Source organism: Octodon degus, unplaced genomic scaffold, assembly GCF_000260255.1.
Source record: "Octodon degus isolate 3935 unplaced genomic scaffold, OctDeg1.0 scaffold00219, whole genome shotgun sequence".
In the NCBI taxonomy this organism is placed as follows: Eukaryota; Metazoa; Chordata; class Mammalia; order Rodentia; family Octodontidae; genus Octodon; species Octodon degus.
Genome location: NW_004524795.1, coordinates 3373762 through 3382935, shown reverse-complemented (window position 1 = coordinate 3382935; position 9174 = coordinate 3373762). Strand labels below are relative to the sequence as shown.

At 38.1% G+C, this 9174-nt stretch overlaps 1 long non-coding RNA gene across 1 annotated transcript in view; it reads right to left on the bottom strand.

Annotated features, from left to right (window-relative positions):
• Positions 1 to 9174, bottom strand: part of LOC111813743 — a 57414-nt gene that overhangs the window by 11434 nt on the left and 36806 nt on the right. The gene's annotated exons all lie outside the window — the stretch shown is intronic.

Genomic DNA, 9174 nt, shown 5'->3' with positions numbered 1-9174 from the left:
TAGTGAGACCCTGTACCAAATGCACAAATGGAAAAATAAACAGATAAATAAATACATACATACATGCATGCTATTTTCCAATATGGCACCAGATACAAATAGTTGTATGGATGAAGTATTTTTAAATTTTCAAGAAATACCCATTCTGTACAGGTTAAGTTTTGCCAAGATATTAAAATCAGAACATGAGAAATTTACTTACTGGAACTGGCATGGCCATGATACAAAACCTGAAGAATTGCAGATGTTAAATGTGTGAACACACTTGGAGGGCCACACAGCAATGTGGCTAGGCTTCAAGACTTATAGAGCTTGATTTTAAAAGTAAAAGTAGAAGCCTGGCTTTACTAGCACAGATTAACAGTTCATGTCACACAAAAAGCAAACACATTTCAAAGCACACAGTCAAATAAGAAATACACTTTTAAAAGTCTTGGTTACCTTTCTCTGGTTGCTGAGACAAAATACCTGACACCCAGAATTAAGGAAGGCAAGTTAGCTCATAGCTTGTGGAGGTTTCCGTCCATCCTCAGCTGGCTCCAAGTCAGAGTGGCACATGACACAGGGAAACAGTTCTTGGTGCCACAAAACAGCAAAAGCAGCAAGAGCAAAAGTGAGAAGAATAAAGAATGAGTCTCTTTCCTCCCTTGTGCTGTATGCAGGCAACCACCTCAGGGCAGGTATAGCTCTCACACACGTAATCCCAGCGTTGGAACGTGAATCAATCACACACTCTAAAAGCTGCCCTATGACTGCAGGAGGCTTTAGGGGACATCTAGATACAAACCATAACAAATGCTAAAATAAGATTGGGGATGGAGCTCAGTGGTAGAGTACTTGCTTAACACACTCAAATCCCTGGATTCCTGGATTCCATCCCCAGTGCCACAAAAAGAAAAGATAAATAAGATGTTAAAATACTTTTTATGGAAGGTAAACTAGAAGCCAATGAGAAAAGGTCATGGGTATATGTGGAGATAAATAACCAAGTAAATACATATTAGTGTCTGGCAAAAGCCAGTGAAATTAATGTGCTGTAACCTAGAGTCTAACTCAGTGCTCTCCACTAAATTATTGTTTGAAAAAAGAAGACAAGAAAAACTAGGGAAACTGTAGAATAAATCTTCCTGATGAATATAGTTGCCAAGCGTCAAGCATTGACAAATGTAATACACAGAAGCAAAGTAGCCTTTTAGTACAAAAGCAAAGTATGGCTACAAATTTATTTATCCAATTAAAATGAGGAAAGCCATATGTGCTTTTCATAGATGCAAATGAATATTAGACAATTTTTCAACATTCAGTCATGATTAAAACTTTTGGGAAAACTAACATATTTCCTTAAAAAGTATGATAATAACTTGTTTCTGACAAATGTATATCATAGTGGGGAGTTAAGTACCAGAAGCATTTCCACTCATCAGACACATTGATAATGTAGTCACACTGCATTCGTGCATATATGAAAGCCAAAAGAGAACAAGCTAAAAACTATTACAATTAAGTAATTAAGCGACATGAGAAATCAGTCATTATCCTACACATCAAAGCATTTAATACTGTAAGCATATAAACTATTCCAAATTTATTACAGTTTAAAATGCAAATTTAACACAATTCTTTGAAGAATATAATTGAATTTGAAGGACAAATGCATTATAAACATCGCATAGTTGTACAAATGGATGTGGTTAAACAAAAAATTACAATAAAGAGACTACAAGATGCCAATAAAAATTTTTAATTTACACTTATTAGAATAATATGCTTTAAAATAGGTTAGTGCAAAAGAGCAGAAAACTGATAAATAACAAAGAAGGTATGACAATTTTGTCCCAGTTTTATTAAAATAATTCTGATACAAGGTCATGACACAAAAATGTCATACAACTGTGGTTTCTAAACCAGGGAAATTCATATATATATATATATATATATATATATATATATATATTTTTATATATATATACACACACTATATATATTGTGTATTCATGAATCAAGGAAATAAATCCTACAATATTTCAAGTCAGTTGAGAAAGAATTGATTAGTAAATAAGTAGTTCAGGAAAAATAGATAAAACATTTAAAGAAATTAAAGTTTAAATTTCTTCCTCACTCAATACTTCAAAATAAATTTCTTACATCACAAGGAAATAAAAGATCATAAAAAAAGACTACAAATATTGTCATTAATGTAAAACTAAAGAAGGGCCAGCCAAATAGCTCAGCAAATTAAAGTGCCTGCAAGCAGGCTCAGGGGGGTTCAATACCTGGGCCTGCCATGTCAGCCCTGCTCCTAGGGTGCGCTGAGATGGCAGTTGAGGCTTGGAGTGGTGGCACATGCCTGTAATTCCAGATCTTGGGACGCTGTGAACAGGCGGATCACTACAAGTTCCATCTAGTAGCAAGACCCTGAACACCCTGTAGACCCCTCCCTAAAATACCAAAAATAAATAAATAAATAAATAAATAATCAAAAAACTAAAGAGAGCCTTTCTATCTAGAGAGTCTGCAATAGGTTTTTGTGATTTTAGGGTTGCCTAGCCACTGAACACCCCCACCAATATGAGGAAGTATTGCTGTTATGTAATGTGTGGGCAATCAGGCCCTTCCCACTGCATAACCGATATGTGTGAAGATTATTGAAATCATTAAACCTGATATTTGGCCTATAAAATGGACTATTAGACACTACCAAGTCACAATATTTGGAGTAATTTTTACTGTTTTCTATATTACTTTTCTATGATGCAAAGTGTGCCTAAGGAGAGTCACATGGAGAGCAAACATTCTCTCAGGCTTTCACAGACAGCAAATTGGTCAAGCAATGGCTGTGACTCATCCACATGGCTGACACTGACAAAGGATCTACAAACTGTGGTACAGGGTTTCAGCATAAATCCTGAAGGGATTTGACTGACCTTATCAGATACAAAAATTACATTTCTTGTTATATAGGTCTTGCTTTATCTTGGTCTTAACCATCCAGCAGAAAAGTATAAAAACGAAGTATAAAAAGTAAAGTCATATTAATATGCTGAGCTGTAAAAGGCTCAAGTCAACAACTTTTGACAGTGCCAGTCCTACAGAAAACCCACTACTATTATGGACTACTGGACTATATTGGGATATTTTGCTGAATTCGAGCACCTACAATATTTAAATGGCAATGGAATGCCCTTCTGTGACAAAACTAACCAAAAAAATGGGATACACACGAACAACTATTTTGTATCTGTGTATTCAAAATAGTTAGGATAGATATACAATTGCATTCTCTTAATTTAATAAATAGAGAAAGTTGTTCTAATAGTGTTTGAGACAGGGTGTCATGTCTGCATCTTGTACAATGAATAACCACTTAAGACAACAATATGCAATATATCAATTATTGAAACTGTGCTAGTAATTGGTTTTGAAACTGTCTCATTGCTATTTTTTTCTCAATAAAATTATTTAAAAACTAAAAAAATACTACTTTTCTCAATTAGCCCTAAATATCCTTAACATAAGGCCATTTTTTAATTCATTAGGGACACAATTGACCAACAATCTACAGCAGAGCCTGTGCACGAAAATGCACTCAGGTAGAGAGATTTGCTACTGGACTACGTCCGATTTTCTCTCTGAGTAGTCTAACCTGGAAAGTATCCTGTATACGATGCGTGAAAAGAACTGAGGTGGAATGCGGCCGTGTGTCAGTCATAGCAAGCAAAACTGTAACCAACGAGAAATCATGTGAGAAGAAGCTAGCTAGTAGCTCGTAGGTAGAGAAGAATGAAGATAGAAAAATAAAGGAGAATGGAGCTAGTGATTAGAAGAGTAGACAAACGGGAAAGCATCTCATAGAGAATAATTAATTTGGAAGCACTTAGAGAAAAAAAATCCATGAACATCAGCTGCTTCAGAACTTACAAAAGGTTTGGCTATCTCACCGGTCCTCCAGATGCAGTACAACCATGGCATTAGAGCTTAGATACAGTGGCTTTGTATGTTAAAAGTTAATCTGCACTGTGAGATATTGCAAAGGTAGAAACTTAGCCTGTGGTTTCTAGAATTGGGAACTGTAGGGCATAGGGATTAGACAATACCACCACAGCACAGATGCCATGACTGAACAATGGTGGTTAGTAAGAAAAGAGAGAAAGATCAGAGGAGATGCGGAGACACTCCCTGTCTCACACCCCATGATGCCCTAAGCCATCTCAGGACTCTCCTAGCAAGAAGGCTATCACCTGATAAAGCCCCATGAATCTCCTGAATGGTGAGATAAATAAACCTCTTTTCCTTAGAAGTTAACCTGCCTAGAGTAGTTCATGGTAGAACAGAAAAGAGATTAATACATATGGTTATTTGACTTAAACTTCTAGGAAACATCTTTCCCACTTCAATCTTTATAAATTAAAATCATGTCTATAGCCTATGAAGAAAGCAAATTTTATTTTAAAAAAGTATCTATGCATCAACTTTTAAAAAGACATGGCTCTCAAATGTGAATATCAGCATTTTTTATCTCTATTGTAATGGAATTATAAGTGATATATTTTTTTCTTGTTTATATTTTTGGCATTTCTAAGTTTTCCATAGTGAATGTACAAAACTTTTATAATCATTTCTAAAACAAATATATGCTATTTTCAGTGTTGTGTTGACCTCAGTCTGATTAAAATAACATTCATAAATTTCACCGATGGCTTCATTGTAGAACAGAGACCAAGAGTTTTGCTGTTATTCATCTATTTCCCACAGGTTTCACAAGGCTAAATAGCCCATTGTAGATGTTTTGGGCCAAAACTTTGTCCAAAATTAATGCATTTCTCTCTGCAGCAACAGAGTAGATCCAACATACTTAGAATGGCCATGCATTGACTCATGCAGAAAACACTCAATGCTCTGAAAACGAGAATGTATATCCATTTGAGTAGCAGAGACATCTATTTACAGAGTAATCAGCATGATCTCAGTATCTTTGTCAAATTAGATTGTAAATGTAGCACAACCCACCCTTGTCATGTGATAGCTTTTGCTGGGGTTAGACCTTAAGGAATCATTTCATCAGAAACTCTTCCAAGGGTGAGAAAAAGCACAAATAAGCAATGTCTGTGTGGGAGCAAATATTTCATCTCTCTCCAATCTCTCCAAAATGCCACAAACTCCCAGCCCACACTCTGTCCCTAGCATCAGGGGTGTGAGCTGGCTTTGTTATGGATCTTTCCCATTGGTATAAAACAGATGGGGTAGAAAGTTGAGGATTTTCTAGCACTAAAGTATGTGAGACCCTGAGCAACACATATAACCTTTGGAGGCATCTCATCTATGAATAAAGAGATAGAACTAGGTAGGTGGTGACCCAGACTATGCTACAAGCCACACAGGGTTCTAGGCATCAGAAGGCTGTAAAAAGCATAAGGGCCTACCAGGAAGGACATCAATGTCATGATGCTTCCCAGACCTACTGTTTCAGAGAGTATGTGAAGCAACTGGGCTATACCTCTGTAACCACAGATACCCCTTCATTGCCACTTGATATAGATGTTCCCTGGGTATCTTTGCTGACCTTTGTCTACAACCATGGTAGATCCATGGTTGAAAGTACACAACAAAGATCTAGGAGTGTGCTACATTCAGGCCACCCTCCAAACTCTTGAATTGGATCTTAAGAAAATGATTTGATATGTGTTTTCTAGACACATCTAGCAAAGGAACTCTCCAGTTCTAAAAGCCCTAAACTTTTAAAGGCTTCTCAAATATCAATGCATGCTCCAAAGATAAATCTGAAAGGTGTAGAGTTAAAATGAATCATAAACATGCAAATTAACTTCCCACCAAGTTCCCCATCCTTTTCAAAATAGACAGAACTATGCTTAGGGAAAATAAGATTTAATTCTACAAAACTCAAACTCATCTCTAAAAGAAGGACACTTTTGCCAAAGACTTGAATAAAGGGAGCATCACTTTAGTTTGGTCTCCTATCTGATCTGCAGGATCAGGATAATCCAGATGTCTATTTGTTATGTTTGCAGGTCCTTGTGAATGCCTACCTTCCTGAGGCACTGGCTCAGGCTGGCTAGATAACACAGAAATGCAGAGCTACAAACCCAACCCATTCATTGTCCAAGAGTCCCACTTGCCTCTTGGCAATTCTTGGCACCTCCATGGTCACCTTGGATCTGGACTTCTAAATCCAAGAACCTTAGTGATGACACAAGAAGATGAAAAGTACTTGAGGTTTTCAGACTCTAGAAAATATAGTATCAACACATTCAGGAGCTGAATACCTACCTTCACCAGGATTCTATCTAGCAGAAATCTTGCTTCATTGCAACCATTTTTTTCCTGCAATTACTCCTATGGATCCTTTCACTTTTGTTATTACTGTCATTCATTCTGCCCTGGCTGTCATTCATTTAATCTCCAGCTTATGGCCAGCACTGCCTATCAAATAAAGTTACATGTGTCATTCCAACCTCCATGGGCCCCTGCAACCTTTTCTCAGTCCATCTCCTAAAACCCATTCATTATGCTTTCCTTAAGATTCGATTCTCTGATCAGATGGCACTTCCTAGTGTTTCCTTTTCCTAATCAGGGAGTTTCCACTGCAGTGGGCTTTACTCTTTTTTAAAAGAAATTTATTTATTTTTCATTTATTAGTACATTGCATAGTGCATAATGTTTGCCTTCCTCATGGGAAGTTGGTCCATACGTAACACATCTTGGTTCCTTTTTCACCCTATTGAGTGGTTTCATTCCTCTACTTCATCTGTTCTGGGCAAAATTCACCTTACTTCAGATTTTCCTTAAATGCTAAGTAACTCATGATAATGATCAGATCGCTTACTCCCTCCCCCTACCCAAATACACTAATCTCTTTCTAACTACGCAAACCCCAACAGTTCATTTTGCATTTTCCCTCCCTCACAGAGCTTATCATATATCACATATTATAATTATTCCTACACTTGTCTTACCTCCCTTATCATAAAGGACAAAAATGTGACCCATGTATTTTCATATCCAGTGAAGGGCCAAGCATCATGCTTTTCACAGAGCAGTATTTGTTGAAAAAAGAAAGTCCACCTCTCAAAGCATCAGCCTCTTCATCTACAAAATTGCCAGGGGCAGCAGAATCTATATTAAAGGTCCTTTTGGCACAAGTTTCTATGGTTGGGGCTGGGGAGATGGCTCAGTAGAATAAGCTCTTTCTTCCCTGGCAAGTGCAAGGGCCTGAGTTCAATCCCCAGTTCCACCAAAAAAAAAAGTGTCTATGGTCAAGATCTGTCCTGGCCATCAGTGTTTCAAACAGAAGTTGGCATACAGGTGAGAATACAAACTTGAAATGGCATGACAAGGTAGAAAACTAAAAATTGATATTCGATTTTCACTGATACATATTTAATAAAAGATCTCCTCCCCCACACCTGTCCTTTAATGGTAGGCTCAGAAAGGGAGTCCTGTCTGCCCAAAGGAGTATGAAAATCCTAAAATAAATAACACAGTTCTGTTGAATGAACCACATGTTCCAATTGGACAGGGCAAGATAAGGTGAGAGGGATTCCATTCCTCACAAAAGCAACTTCTGTAAATAGATTCAAATCGATTTCCTAAGAATTAACCTATAAAAGTTGTTTTTTAAGCCTCCCAGATAGACTCAGTCTATTTTATAAACACTTTCTCAGATTTATGTTTGGCCTATAAAAACCAAGCTGAGTCTTCAGTTGAAAGCAGAGAGACTTATATTTGGCTCCGTTATCCTGGGGTTACCCTATGATGCTATTTGCTAAGCCTATGCTGGGGGCCTTCCTCCTAGGTGAAACTTCCTTTTAAGGAGGTGTGTTTTTTATATACTCCAATAACAATCCCCACTTTGGAGAACCTCCAAGATGCATTGTCCGTATACCTCTCTCTATAGCCAAGAGAGATATAATGAGGTCCCAGTTTATTTAGACAAAGCTTTGATAACCAGAATGAACTATTCTCTCTTGGCCCAAGGCTTATAGGGCAGCCAAAAGTCTGCAGGAATGAATACACTTATAAAACACAGATCTTGGGAGAACTTGGAAAAACTGTCACCTGTAAGATTGCACAGACATGTTCTGCCTGAGTCATCTGAGTTATAGGAATGAACTTTAGCTCAAAGACTGTGGCTGCAGTAGGTGGAAGGACTCTTGATGGGGTAATAGACAATACATAGGCCCTTGGGGAAAATCATTCTGTTTCCATTAGTGTCTCAGGGGCTCACACCCAAGGTGCACCTCAAGGGTGGGAAAACTGGAAGAAACCCTGGTGGAAGGCAGAGTAGTTTCTTTATTTAAACCTTTTTTTCTTGTATTCTGCCTGCTGTGTTGCTCACCTTAGGCAGTTTTCATCAATAACTGTTTCTTGGAGAGAACTACTTTTGGAAGAAGCTAGGCAGAGAGGAAAACTTGAACTTCATAGTCCAGGAAAAGTTGAGACAGCACAAAAGCCTGGTCTTCAGATCTGGGTGGCACAGGAGGGCCGGTTAGATAGCTCAGTGGACTATGCACCTGCTTTGGCAAGCACAGGGACCAGGGTTCCATACCGTGTCCCGCATGCTGAGCCAGCCCCACCCCCGGGGCATGCTTAGCAGGTGAATGAATCTGGGCATGGTGGTACACATGTGTAATCCCAGTGTGGGGAGAGGCTGAAAACAGGAGCATCACCACGAGTCTGAGCTGCTTAGTGAGACCTGTACCAAATACATAAATGAAAAAAAAAAAAAAAAACATGGGTGGCACAGGACCTCCAACTACAGCGTTTTCTTCCTACCTCAGCATGAAAATTGGCACAAGAAAATTTAAAAGCAGTAGTAATTACTTAGCCACAATTTCTATTGCACACAGTTCACTGTGATCCAAAACTATCAATGATAAAATGCAGAAGTAAATATTTTACAAGCATTAAATCACACAGCGTTGTAAATAGTATGACATTTCACACCATTCACTCTGACCAACTCCATCTCTCCAGGAACATGAATCGTCCTTTTGTGCAGAGTATCCTCACTGTATATGGCACCCACCTTCTGGTCACTGTGACAGTATTGCAGTGTTTACATACCTGGTTTGGTATTGTCCTCTGCTTCAGATATTCCCTGGAGGCCATAAAATGCATCACCTGAAGATAGAGGACTTGGAAGTTCACAATTATTAA